Here is a 14,140-nt window from a genome sequence, read left to right on the forward strand (position 1 = left end):
CAATAAAAATTTAAACAAATCCTTTCTAGTTCTTATTCCCAACAGTATTGACCCGTAAAACTAGTGCGTACAAATGCTTTAATAAACAACAGGTGTTCACTAACCATGAAAAAGTCCGTGCACCCGGACGGTTACCATCCGATATTGTCAAAGTTATTACCATTATCGATTGTTGAAATTTTATATTAAATTTTAGTATTCACAGTTTCTTTTTTCCGCTAGTATATATTATGCATAATAATTGCACGCGAGGGTGATATTATTTAAAATTTCAGGAGGAAAATATTATTCAAATATTGCTGTTTTTTTTTTTATCCTTCTGCTTTGTGAAAAATGTAATTCGAGGGTAGCTAAATTAAGAATTGAAGTGAAAACTGCAACGATTGTTGTATTTTAAAATTCAGCAACGAATTGATACAGACATCGTTATGATGCTGTTGTGGTGAATGATCATTATTTTCAAGAAATTGCTTGGTGTTTATATACTCGTTTATATAAACAAATGTTTCTAACTCGCGGTGTTCAATTTGTCTACACGACCCGCTGTGTTTTTGGACCTGTGTTATGAAGAATAATGACCCCCGTAGAATAATGACCGGGGGTCATTTTTCTACGTAGAATAATGACCCCCCTAGCTGAAGAATATTTGGATTTTTCTGAAGAAAAAAGACCCAGGGGTCATTTTTCTTCATGTTGAACATGAAGAAAAATGACCCCCATAAAAAAAGGAACCCCCCCCCCCCCCCCGTAAACATGAATAGAAATTGGTTACCCCGTATCCAAGATACGACTTTGAAATTACTTAATTTTTCACTCTGTTCAACTGACTTTGAAGTTATAAACACCGACCTTGTAAATTAATCGATGTATATAGTTTTTCATATCCGTAGCAAGTACGCGCAAAACACTCTGACATTGCCACAAATTGATTGTTAACAGTTACGTCACTTCTCTCGTCGACATACGGCGGGAAATGACGCAAATAAAGAAAAAAATTCATACACAATGAGGATATTGTGTGATAATTAACGAACAATAATCATGAAAGAATAATTGTTGTAATGATATAAGCAATATTTATTGGTGAATGAATTGTCAATCGAAGAATGATACGTGTACATATCTTTATGGAAAACGACTAAGGGGGCAGGTAACGTAGGAATATGAATATATACTTCTTATTTACATTTCTTGGGGAAAGTGATTTTCCAAAAAATCATTCAGCGTTAGTTTTGTTTTCTTCTACGTAATACATGAACATCAATATTCTAAACATTTGTTGTAATGTTGTTTTGTGATCATGAATAGACTTTATTCTTTAAGAGCAAATTTGTGAGGAGTACCTGACTATAGTAAATCTTAATAGATAATAAACACTGATCGATTATAATAAGAAAAGGTTGTTTCTAAGGGCGTTGATAAGAGGTTAGGGCCCATGTAAGGGGTTTATATCCCGCTAGTGATCACACGATCTTTATTGTATCCAAAGTTACCAATGCTCATACAAACTATTGAAGCATTAATCATCTTGATATTAACTAAACTTACTAAAGTATGCCGAGGATAAAGTAAAATATATTTTCTGTACGAGTACTCTCAGTACTTTGACGATTTTCCTTATTGGCCATTAACCTCTACTGGCGTAATGGCTGCTGTCAGTCCCTACTAACTTCAGCTTGGTTATAATGCCTAATAGTGGAGTAAACTTTTCATAATTTTGGTTTCATCATTAATTCTGGGTGTTGAACTAGTATATCCGGCATTTTGTATTGTGGAAATCCTCAATGCAAGTATAATTCATGAACAATATGAAGCATATAGAAGATGCGACGGCAAAGTGCGAAGATGCGAAGACGAAAGTGCTAAGTTGCGAAGGCGAAGAAGTGATACTACTATCGCTTCTTCGCCTTTGCAACTTCGCACTCTCGCCTTCGAATCTTCGCACTTTCGCCTTTTTAGCTCACCGAGACGAAGTCAATGGGAGCAAATGCTATACCCCCGGTGTCGGCGTCCGGAGCTGGTTAAAGTTTTAGTTGCAGCTCCTGTATCTAAGCTATTACTTGTCCTCTCTTCACCAAAATTACATGGATGATGCATCTGGACCTACTGAATCTGGTTCCTAACTTTCAGATGCTGGAGGAGGTTAAGGTTTTTGGAGCAAGTTAAAATTTTTGTTGCAGGTGCCCTTTAATGGCGATATCTAAGTTACTGCTTGGCCGTACTTCACCAAACTTGCATGGATGGTGTGTCTTATGATACTGATGCACCAGACAGGCTTGAGTGCTGAATCTGAGCTATAGGTTTCGAATCCTGGAGTAGGTTAAGGTTTTTGGAGCTGGTTAAAGTTTTTGAAACAGGTGCCCTCTAATGATTATATCTTAGTTATTACTTGTCCTAACTTCACCAGACTTCCATGGATGGTGCGTCTTATGATACTGATGCACCTGACAGGCTTGAATGCTGAGTCTGAGCCATAGGTTTCGGATGCTGGATAATGTTAAGTGTTTTTGGAACAGGTAACATGTTTATTAGATATCAGTACTATTTCAAACTTGCATAGCTGATTAAACTGTAATATGAATGAATCGCAGATGTAACTTCAGATGCAGAGCTTGATCTCCATTATTAAGGATGCTCAAAATATATATCTTAGTTATTTTAGGTCCTAACTTCACCTAACCTGAATGGATGGTGTGTCTTATGATACAGATGCACCTGACAGGCATGGATGCTGAATCAGAGCCATAGGTTGGAGATTCTGGAGGAGGTAAAAGTTTTAATTGCTGGTGCCCTCTGATGATGATATCTTAGTTATTACTTGTCCTAACTTCACCAGACTTCCATGGATGGTGCGTCTTATGATATTGATGCACCTGACAAGCTTGTATGCTGAATCAGAGCCATAGGTTTATGATTCTTGATTAGGTGTAGTTTTTTGGAACAGGTCACATGTTTTATAGATGATAGCTTGCATAGTTGATTTAACTATATTATAAATGAAACGCAGAGGTTGCTTTCGATGCAGAGCCTGATCTCCATTATCAAGGATGCTACAGAAATCTTCTACCTCACTCAAACCTGCTTGATAGATAGATGTGGTTGTTGTTAAATGACGTAACATGTTTCCTATGATATAGTATTGTATGATTTGAAACACTATTGTTTAATAAGATACAATATAATACCACATGTTATATTGTAAAACGTAATATGATACGATAAAATATTGTATCATTTTTTTTTATATTCTATGATATGATGTTGTATCATGATATTGTTAGGTATAGTATTGATTATTATGATACAATATTGTATAATATTATATTGTATTATTTATTAATTATTTAATCACATGATACTATTACATATGACATTGCAATATATAATATTGCATCCTATGATATTATATTGTATATTCTATGTATTGATTAACATATGAACATATGATTATCAAACAATTTTTTAACAAATAACATACGATATTGTTTCAAAACAGAATCCATGAATATCCAAGATCATAATGGATGGTTTTCATATAATATGAAAAAGGTGGTCTCATAAAGGTGATGCCTCATAAAAGTGATGCCTCGTCTCGGTGAGCTTTGTAATCTGTGATTACATATGTTTTATAATTGCGGAGCTCTCCATCGTTTAAAGGGTTCCAAGGCATATTTTGGATTTTTTAAAAAAAATAAAATTAATAGAAATAAATTATCCAGGGGGATAGGGTCCGGACTCCCTCTCCCGTTTTACTGCGTAAAATTCATTATATTGAATTTTCCGGGGGCGGACCCCCTCTCCCCCTCTAGATCCATGCATGAGCAAGGGGTGTCGCATAATGAAATTAGAATGTTACTGTGTCGGTCCACGGTAAACAGACGGCTGGTAAGTGACAGGAGTCTAGAAGTGCATATGTACACATTGTGGCGGACATTAAATTTTGTGCGGAGTAGATAATGATAAGGCACAGCCAGCACTGGTAAACATATATGTTATATGTACATATTAAAATATTTATAAACATTCATAGTAAGCGCGATGGCCTAGCGCATGGGTACAAATAATAGCATGGATTAATCGGAAAACCTTGGCGAGTACGGTGCCTGTATTAAAATCTATGTAATCGACCGAGACTTGCTGAATGCAATCAAAAAAGGTGAAGGCGAAGTTGTGTCGGTCATTGGTCCGAGTGCTTAATGCGTCTTGAAGTCTCAAACGCTTCGAAACTATTTAGCAGATTTCAAATTCACGGTAATCGATTGGTCAAATTATGCATGACTTGCAAAATATATGCTAATTGTTTTGGGTCACAGACAGTTGAAACAATTAAAATATTAATCAACCTTGTAAGTGCAATAATCAATTCTTGAGAAATCTTTGGAAAAATAAAGAATCTAGGCCTTTTCTATTCAGACGTAACGATAACGTAGGGTGAGTCGTTTTTCGGAAAACAGAACGTACGGGAGAGTAAAAAAAATAGTGCATATTTAATTTTTCTTTGAACGATTATCATTTTGCAAAACGTATTTAATATTACGTATCAATAGGTAAAGTAGAAAATAGTGCATAATGTATAAATTTTAAATATAACATAACATGCTGTATTCGTTTTTGTCATTTGTATATCATATACGTATTTTTTATCATCGTTGGGTTTCCTCTCTATCACACTCTCAATGATACATGTAGAAGTTAAGGAAGGAGTCTTTTCTGGTTTTCGACTTGTCACATGTAAATTTGATTAATTGTTCATTAAATCAAGATGAAAGGAAATTAAAATAGTACATTTTTCTTTCTTTTTTACTATTATACAACTTGGCATAGAAAAATGTAATCAATGTTTAGAATGGAACAAGGACTATATTTTTGGCGTAATATTGGCGTAGGAAAATATCACATGTTGTGCAATTCAGAATTGCTGCAGATTATATATATATAATGAGTCTGTTTTAGCATTTTAAAAACAATAACAATAATGTTGGATTTTTTTTTACTAATGTGAACTAATAATATGATACTTGGGTTTCAGAATATGTTTTTAAAATATGATTTGCCTATCAAATAACATTTTTATAAGCTTTTTAAGGCAGCTCCATACTCGTAAAATTCTCTGAGGAAAGTTGAAAAACCGAACCGATTTCGACTTAATAGACTTAAATTTCATCAATTGTTAGAAAAAATATACATGTCATCACACTTTTTGAGATGCCAGATAAACATAAACTAAAGCATATTTTAGCATTAGAAAAATGTATTTTTTTCTGTTAAAAGTAAAATCTTGAAGTCAGAAATTTGTTTTTCTTGTTTAATTTTAATGTCAACTTTATCAGAAAGATAAAATTACAATTTTTTTTTAAAAATTAATCGTTGGAATAAGAAAAACTATAGCATTTAGACATACAACTGAGAGAAAAGTCAGAAAAAGAGTTATTTCCCCTTTGCATAGATAAAATATATAAAAATTTGGAAATTTAGTATAAAATTAAGTGCGTAAATATCTTTAACCTACCAATAATTCTAATTACATCCATGTGATTATATTCACATAAAATAAATAAAACTATCTTGCACAATTTTTAAAGAATTCAAAGTATTACAAAAAAGTGTGACGTCACAGAACACTGGATCTACTTTAAAGCGCCCATTCTATACATTGATTTTTGTGAAAAAATCACTAAAATCAGTTTTTCTCTCTTATGAAACGGTCAATATATTAGCTTTTCTGTCAATTTATATCTTTATATAAAGTCTTCATAATACATAAAAATTAGAAATATTTTATTATTGGAAGCATAAAAGAATATTCAAAATTTATAAGAAATTTATAAGAAATTTAAAGGAAATGCGGGCTAAGCAATATCAATTTTAGTATAAATATTTATTCCAATTTAGTAGTATAAGCTGATAGACACTCTCATGGTCTATAATTTCATTGAAGATTTGAATCTTCAAATCTTGAACAAATGTCTACAGAACTATAAAGAGCTACACTTATTTTTATCACTCTTTACGTTGAGGAAAAAGGTAGTTACCTTGACCTGACCTTTATCCGAAAACAAAAAGGTCAAATTTAATTAAACTGATAGAATCATTAAATAATATGATCCGTTTGACTGTGTCAAAATTTCATGCATTTCTTATTATAAGAAGTATGTTTGATAATAAAAAGACTCCTTCCTTAAGTTGAATTATCTGCCGCTTTCGTGTTCTTTTAAGGAGACGAGGGTGGTTAGTGGGTGCTCTTGTCGATATGATCATCTAGTAAGGCGTCGATGAGTTGTAAAATTGTTTTTGTGGTGTCTGCAAATTAGTTCTATTCCTGTTAACTGTATACAAACAGAATGTCTGCGGTGTTGTTGTTGTTTTGTTTTTTGTTGTTGTTTTGTTTTGTTGGTTTTTTTTTTTGGGGGGGGGGGGGGGGGGGCGATTGAAACATAGTGTAGAGAAACTATAAATTGAATACTTAGTATTTGACCTTTGATTCTTGCAGATAATGTTAAACAAGCTTCCGAGTCCGTATCTTGTTTCATTCACTACGTCAGAGAGGTGTAATGTGACCGGCATTTACAACAATACAGTTGATCGGCTAAATGTTTAATTTCCACAATTCTTCTTCCATCATACCATTGGACATCTTCTGAATCGTGGTCCTCGACATCCAAATGCAAAGCAACGTCAGGCACGTCCGGCCACGGAGCCGGTGGACAGGCGGCATTTTTGTCATAGAAATAGTCATGGTCGTTCTCTATTTCACCTACATCCCTTTTCTTGTTCATATGTTTTAATCTAGATGACCGCCATGGTTTTATACGACTTACAAACTTCCCTTTTATTCGTGGTATTTGTTTGGACTCTGAATCGTCTGCCCCGTCGGGCATTTTGTTTCGATAGACAATAATGTATATTGTATATACATATACATTGTACGGAGATAATTATCTGACGGCGTTCAGAAATCCGGAAAAATAGCTCGTGCTAAGTGGCGAAATCTGTCAATCCGTCTCTACCTTAAGGGATATATATAATCTTTAAGCTACCTTTTAGTCACCATTAAGCTACACCTAATACAATATTGCTATTGCAAAATCACTCTGAAATTTATACGTGAATCTGATTGGCTACAGGATGCAGGATAGGATAGAATGGGATTTAACTTTTATATTTCTATCATGTATTGTGCATCCTGCATCCTATCATTTCCTGTTCTTGTCAATTTTTAGGATGACAGCACCGTAGGTCCTTATAAATTATTATTAATTTCCAAACGTCTTTAAGCCACCATTAACCCACATTTAATCGTCTTTAAGTGGCGTTTACGCTACCTTTAAGTCGTCATCACACCGTCTTTAAGTTCCTTTATCAGTTAACTTTATCAATGACATTTAATGCAAGACCTCTATTGTAAAGGTAGGGGGGGGGGCAATCTGAGTGATGACAAAGTTTCAAATGTGTGTGTGTGTGGGGGGGGGGGGGGGTGGGGTGGGGTGGGGTTGGTGTTCATGGTGGTCTTAGTTGTCTATACACATCATGCAGAAACATGTATCTACACCCGGGTTTTGCTGGCGTAAACATTTTGCCGCTCCATTGAACACATATCGCCATTATCAACAACATTATCAACAACAATTTGATGAAAATATATCGCCGGTATAAAATTTTCTGGTCCATTTTTTTCAAAATTATTGTAGCGGCAAGCGCAGTCCATATCTCTAGATATGCGCATGGAATAAGATTAAAGTATCATTTCTGCCTTTTATTATAACTGTAACGGGATGAGAGAAATAATGACGGACCAGACCGGGATTCGAACCCGGGCCCCCTGAATCTCTAGTCAGGTGCTCTACCAACTGAGCTATCTGGCGCCGGTATTCGAACCGGTCTGACCGTCACATAACTAATCAGTGAAATCTCTGTCTGTCTGTCTGTCTGTCTCTCTTTCTCTCTCTCTCTCTCTGTGTCTCTCTCTCTCCTTCTCTCTCTCTTTCTCTCTCTCTCTCAGTTTTTGGATGGTGACACGTGATCTTAAATTCATTTTTTTCATTGTACCGGATTTATAATTCAATACAAATCTACTTTTTTTCGTTTTTATTCAAAATTTGTTTTCGTAAAAGAACACGCTATCTCACAAACTAACAACGACAATGGGTTTCTTTCTTTTCATTAAAAAAGTGTATTCGTTCATTAAACAAAGTTAAAAAAGAAGAAATAATACACGATTTAGTTAATAATCAGTTTATGGAATGTATTCTTTCAACTGTAATTTTTTCTAAGCTCAATAAAAAATTGCTAAAAGGTGGCTTAAAGGTGGTTTAAATACGTTTGGACATTAAGGACCAATAAGTTGTCTTTAGAGTTCGCTTAAACGTCGTTTAAAAGGAGTCTTTAAGCAGCATTTATAGCTTAAACGTGGCTTAAAGGTCGGTTAAAGATCGCCTTTAAGCACCTTTAAGCACCTTGAGACAAATCAGCTTTAAATTTTTTTAGTCTTATATTTAACCTATGTAAACAAAAACAGGGCACGAGCCTTGTTTACATGACAAAGAATTGTGAGCCTTGCTTCTAACTTAAAAACTGGCTCTTAAATTTCATTTGATCATTAGAAATGCATTCCTAAAGCGTTGTAAAAAATAAAAACAGAAAAATAGAATTTGACCAAAATCGTGACCATGCCCCTTTAAGCACCTTTAAGCTATCTTTAAGGAGATAGTCATTCATTATGTGACATCTTTTGTTAGTTTGTTATTCTCAAAGTTAAAATAAACATATTCAAAGCATATTGAAATAAAACTTAACAAGACAGCGAAGTGTTAAAACGATGGATGTGTTGAAATGTGTATAATAATTAGCATTGCAGTTGTTTTTCCGGTCATTTATTGGAAAAGTAGAAAAAGATGTGCAAAATTTCTTTACAAAACAAACGCTGCATAAGAGGAGACCACAGTAGTTTACACTTATGAAGATTCGCCCAGAACTTCGAGACGGGTGTGATTGCATTACGACTTCAGAATATAGTTTCTCTTTTATTTTAATACATATATACTATTTTTAAAATGATGGCCACATATGTATGTTACCTTTCATATTTCTTATTAAAAGCGTTAAATAAGTGTTTACCATTGCGAAGTAATACAATTGTATCAAAAGCCTTATCATGTATTTAAAAGATGATACAGTCAATGCTAAAGTATCACTCCAAGGGCACTGTAATGAGTTCTTTTTGGATTTTGTCAGCTGAATGAACAATAAGATTTTGTAAAAAAAAAAAATAAACAAGTTTAATTTGAAAAAAAAATTAATAAACAAAACAAATCATTATTCTCACTCCCCCTTTCACACCACTCCCATTCGAACATAACAAAAAAAAAAGAATAATAATTCAATTAAACCAATGAACAAAAATATCTGATACTATCAACTAAATTCAAGATTAAATCACACTGTATCAGATATAAAATGGAAGTAAACTACCAAATGTTGTTTATAAGCTATTTCAACCAATAAAACTCTTGTTGAAAAATTTACTAGAAAAATGTTAAAGTTCAATAATTCAAAATACCGTGATATTACAATTAGTTCAAATTTCAGCTCAAAATTGTGTATATGAAAATTAAGCCTGTAATAACAGTCGCTTTTAAACACTTAAAACCTTTCTGAAAATGAACTCAAGGTCACTATGCACTCGAGAAGCTCCTGCCCTCGTCAAATTTCCTGTTCCTCTTGTCGCTATCCTAACCGAAAGCCCCGGACTCGCAGGTCTCTCGCTTCCAGTCTACGACCACTGCCCGGATAGAAAGCCTCGCCCCACTCAGCACAGAATGCGTCCCCGACATTCGTCAGTTGCCCACCTGACCTTCCATAGGAAAACTCCCGTCTAGCACACCAGTCTGTATTTCAGGAAATTGTATCAAACACCCTTACGCACTGAAAATAACATACTGTGACTAATAAAGTCCCGATAAACATACAAACATACTACCAATTACACTAAGAACTAAATTACCAGCGAAATGTACAAAATAACAACAAAACAACCTTACCGGCTAGGAAAACATGTGCCCGCCTAACAGAATCCAAAATTCAATGGCTACCCGTTTCTCCTTAGTATTAAGCTAACTGGAGATATTCACCATATCTTAAAACAGGAGCTGCAAAACGTGGCACCCGGCTGATGTCGTTACCGGACCCTCTACTGACCACTACACCCAAACCGGTCACTTTAAATACTCGATCTAAAAATAGCACACTCACCCGACACTCGTCACTCACATACGGTAACCCATTCATAACAAAATTAAAGAGGAACACAAATATAAACATCAGTATATACAAAACAGAATCAACTTTATTACAGGCACCTTGAAATCCTCAAGCTAAATTGTAAACACTCAAATGCACACCAAGATATAGTAGATGGTTAATTGCTATAAAATAAATCTTGTATGCCGAGATTTTGCTTAAATTAATAATACTTTATAATATTGTTACTCTGTTCAACTCAGTCCCATAAAATGATTTTATATAGCATACACGCACAAATGAACATGTTTCCATTAGTTACCTGTTTTTACTTGTTTTTGAAATTGACCCACTTATTTTTCAACCCGATGTAAGGTCACTTTATGTATGTACCACGCACTGGGATTTTTGGCCGCTCAAATACAATTAACAAATTCTATTTAAAAAAAGTCTTCCTTGCCACTGAATATCCAATGTTCATCAACCATGATTTTTTTATTTCACAACTTTCTAAATGTTCTACGGGTTGCAGAGCTTAAAGTATTAAGATACATTTCTCTCCTCTGTATTTTAATAATTTTTTTAATAAATGAGTCATATTTATTTTAATTAAAAAAGAAACTATTAAAGTATAAGTGGTATTTGTTTTTGTGAAGGTGTTATTGAAAAAAAAACAAATTTTAAATTTGACGGAATGCAAAATACGAATACATTGACCTACTTTTTGTCTGAGTTCAAAAGATTTGCATATATTTGTGATAAAAAATTAAAATGCTAAATACGTAGTCAATGATTTCCAAGTGTGTTTAGGATTAAGATGTTATGGTGTTCAAACTAATTAACATATCTTTCCGCATACTTAATATCTTCAAAAGCATTCTTTTAGTAACTATAGGCGTTCTTCATATATTTCATTCATCAAAACCATTTGAAAAAGATTGTTGCAAGTTTCCCTCATAATATATTGAAAAGACAGTATAAAACACAATTTGTTTTTGTCATATAAGCCCCGTTAACATTATAACTGTAATTTAATAATATGAAACATTATTAAAAAAATTCGATGTAAGCTCAATTTATTTACTAGATTTTAACATTAAATGAGGAGAACATATGCCTTAAGCTAACTTTAAGATACTTCAAGTTGTCCGGTTTTGCTTTTAAATAAATAATGCTATGTTTTAATATATAACAGTTATTTTATAGATGTTCATAAACACTCAGACACACACTTGATTTAATTAAGATGACTAGAAAGTTGTAGCCATACGAGGAGTGTTCGAAAATAAATTCAGTTATCTGATTCTATAAAATACAGGGTTCAATGTCTTTAATGCATGATTTTGTGTATATTCTATTTATGGTCGTTTATCTGACCACGTTTCATCATCGAATACCTCTTTGAGAGGCTGATATATAACTCGTACTCGAGACACTGTTTTAAAATGTAACTGGTAAGTCATCATTCAATAAGGCTGAAATAAGAGGCTACATAAAAACAAGTGTCATACTTGGTAAAAATTTGAACAAAGTTTTCAAAACGCTGTGTGATTTGTATACAAACAAGTGTATGTCACCGAGGCGAGTTTACAGGTAGACTGACCATGAGGATAAGCAACGTCTTTGAGCACCTCGTATGGCTTAAACGGATGCAATACTTGCAAAATTACCGATATCATTACTGATGATGGTCAATTAGACATTAAACAAAAGCAAATTTAGTAGGCATTTCATCGGGGACTGTATTTACAATTTTTAAGGAACAACTTGGACTCAAAAAGGTAGGTACAAGGTGGGAACATCATCTATTTAACAGAAAAACAAAAACAATTGCGGGTTGAGATATGTAGAAAATTATTTAAAATATACAAAAATTGCAATGGACGACGTTTATCGAATATTGTTATAGGTGGTGAAACATGGACACATTTAATTGAACCTCAGAGAAAATCTGATAACGCGGTGTGATTGATTAAAAAGGCAAAACGCCATGTTTTTAGCAAACCGATTCCCAAGTACAAAGACATTATAATACTTATTTAACATTTGGGTACGTTTACTTAGTAGATAACATGAGCTATGATTTTTTTTCATTTGCAACAAGTTAACTTTAGAAGAAAAAATTCATTCGGTTCTCATTTTTGATTGAAAAGGATTGCTTTGTATACTTGCTGTTACATATGCTTTAATTTTTGTTTTCTTTAATAATGGATACTACCAGTAACCCCGCGAAAAGCCATGTAAAAAACTGAGCAAATTCTTAACCTTTTTAAATGTAAAAAAAAATCACAAAAGATTACAGTATTCTTTAGCAAAGAAAAGATTTATTCTTCGTGGGCATTTAAAATATATCTAACATGTGGATTATTTTTAAATAACCATAAAGGCAATGACGTTGAAACATATTCATACAAATGAATAAAAAAAATTGTCTCATGCACATTGTTTGCATTTAAATATCATTTTCTGAATTACTAGTATGCTTCATGTTTCTCCTCCTTCTGATGTTTGTCAGTGATATTACAAATATGATAAACCGCTTTTGGCACAAGACAGACGTTATATGAAACCAATATACAGAATGTTCGCTACTTGTACATTAGAATGATTACAAAACAAATGAATGAAAAAAATTGTCTCATGCACATAGTTTGTATTCAAACATCATTTTCTTAATGCAAAAAGATGATCACAGTACATGCAACTTTTTGGAGCATGCACCTCATCACACGTGATCTTACGTGGAATTTAACTACGTTTTGAGTTCATTTTGCAAGCAAATGGGCACTGTCTTAAAAATCATCGCAATTAAAATAACAAATCCTTTGAATATGTAACCAAGCAATGCAATGTGAAAAAAAAAATGTTTCTATATTATCTGTTATCCTAGATTACTCTATTTCATCCAGATTTTTAATTCTTATTTGCAAGCGAACGACTACTAGCTTAAATCAAAGGCCGGAACGGCCACAAAGGCGTCGAGCTGAAATTTTTTTCTTTTATATAGAATGATACCAATAATTTGAATTTCTGTACTAATAGTCATATCAAATGATATTAGACTTAGAATAGAAAGTATATGAATTATGTTCTCTGCTGCTTTAAAAACAAAAATCAGTATATTTTCTTATAAAATAGGTAGTGGTGCTTTTTTAATACAATAACTCATCATAATTGCAAAAATCGAAGAAATTCCAAAGTTCAAAAATAATTTGTTTCTTTCTGCTTCAAACAGTCTTTGAACAACTTTCACAGGTTCATAATTTGAATACATAACAGTGTGTCCCTAATTATAATAATAAAACCTACATTTATTTATTTCAATTCCCGTTTGAAACGGTATGGTTGTTTACAAACAAATCCACAACACGTGCTATCTAAAATGCTCGACCAAACTAACTGCATTATCGAGTTTATCTTTTGCAACGAAATTACTAGATAAGTTTATCGCTTACATTTATTTTGGAGACCGTGCCCGATAACAAATAAATTTACATCTAAAATGTTATTTCTATCGGGCACGGTATCCAATTAAAATGTAAGCGATAAACTAAAATAATATCTAGTGAATCTTTACACTTAGGCCTGATTGTATTCATCCGCCATTTCTTGATTAAGCAAATTTATTCTTATGCAATGAGTTGTCAATCACCAGGGAGGCAAAGTTGGGTTTTTTGTACACAATTTAGTTGAATAAATGGAATAAAAATTTTGTAATACATTTAATACTTTTAAGAACTTATTTCTTATGCGCATTTAAAAGGCGGTGCAGCGCGTGAATTTTTGGACGATTGCCAATCCAGACGATCGCTAGAAGGCTGCCGAGCATTAGCTCGACGCCTTAAAAACCAATGCACTAAAAAAATCAAAATACTTTCAATTTGTGACCTAGTTATGCAATGTG

General features: G+C 33.3%; 1 non-coding gene across 1 annotated transcript; it reads right to left on the bottom strand.

Annotated features, from left to right (window-relative positions):
• Positions 1-7,787: 7,787 nt before the first annotated feature.
• On the bottom strand, positions 7,788-7,862 carry Trnas-aga (transfer RNA serine (anticodon AGA)). Its single transcript has one exon. It is a non-coding gene; the product is annotated as a tRNA-Ser (tRNA).
• Positions 7,863-14,140: the final 6,278 nt, after the last annotated feature.

Source organism: Magallana gigas, chromosome 4 (assembly GCF_963853765.1).
Source record: "Magallana gigas chromosome 4, xbMagGiga1.1, whole genome shotgun sequence".
Taxonomy (NCBI): domain Eukaryota; kingdom Metazoa; phylum Mollusca; class Bivalvia; order Ostreida; family Ostreidae; genus Magallana; species Magallana gigas.